Source organism: Phascolarctos cinereus, unplaced genomic scaffold (assembly GCF_003287225.1).
Source record: "Phascolarctos cinereus isolate Bilbo 61053 unplaced genomic scaffold, phaCin_HiC Scaffold_3;HRSCAF=262, whole genome shotgun sequence".
Classification (NCBI taxonomy): Eukaryota; Metazoa; Chordata; class Mammalia; order Diprotodontia; family Phascolarctidae; genus Phascolarctos; species Phascolarctos cinereus.
The window spans coordinates 109576975-109578344 of NW_027555736.1; positions in this window are offsets into that span (position 1 = coordinate 109576975).

Sequence of the window (1370 nt, forward strand, 5' to 3'; positions counted from 1 at the left end):
GCCTCATAACCAAGGCTTCCTCTCTCTTCCCCACCCCCAATCTTTGGGGTCACCTTCTTCACAATTCCTTCCTCAACTCTTTGTCATTCTCCCCAGAACTCTCCTCCAGAATACCTTCTACCATCTAGCCCCCCTTTACTTGGTGATACTTATCACAGAGCTAAATTTATTCCTCTTCCCCAGGTGTCCCCTCACATTGTGCCCCCATCCCAAGAGTCTCCTGTGTAGCCTCCTTTCCCCTCAAATCACCTTTTCCTAAAGGTCTCTTCTGCTGGAAAGAGGAATTCCCCTTTATTCTTTTGCCACATTACTCCCAGTTGCTGGGGGGTGGGGAGTGGGGAGTCTTGAGGGTTCAAAGGAATCTATCTACTCTGTTAAAGCGATGAAACGACCAGGGGGCCTAGGTGAGGTCACTCTATCTGTGGACAGTCCACCTAATATTGTCCTTTGGCCCTGGCACAGAAGCCAAACTGTTGTCAAGAATTCTTGGAAGACCCAGGAATTGCTACCTGTAGCCAAGCAGGTCAGTGGGTCAGGAGGATTCCCTCTCCCCTTGGGATTTCTCCAGCTGGCCAGAAGCCCCGCCCCCTGTTACCTTGGTCGGTTATGGACAGAGCCTTAACCTGAATACAGATACAGCTAGATACACACTCACGGGCATACACACTCCTACCCAACATAATTCTACATTGACATGCCCACGCAGAAACAGATCAATACATAATCACAAACACAGTCACACAAAGATGCACATCAGCACACAAAGAATACACAAAGGGAAGCTAATAACAGTATAAGCTGGAGGCACAAACATTCTACTCAGAAAATCATATACACACCTCCTCTCCCACCACGAGAGGCACAGACCCTAGGTTTAACCAAGTGGCATTCTTCCCCTCCATCTAGGAACAATGAGTGATAGATAACTCAGACCCCACAAAGGACAGTTCTAAGGCGGATGGGGCTGGAGGTCCGTCAGAAACAACAACAATTTTTTGAGGCATTTTAAATGAATTATTCCATCTGATTCTCACAACAACCCTGGCTGTAGGTAAAACCCAGGCTTTTTAGGCTTCCCTAAACTGACGAGGGGAAGAGAAAGGGACAGTAAGCAGCGTGCCTCGATAAGCCTTTCTTATCGCGGGCCGCCTTTGCTCACTTCTCCACACTGAGCCCAGGAGCCAGCACCCAGTCGAGGCCAAACTGCCAACTCGGAGTCGGCCTCACCCCTAGCAAACCCCGTTACGCAGGGGCGTAGAGAGGTCCCACTAGGAGCAGGGAAGGAAAAGCGGACTGGCAGCCAAGCCAGCCAATAAGAAACTCAGCTTGACCCAGGCTAGACCTATCCATGCCACCCCTCCCACGAGAAG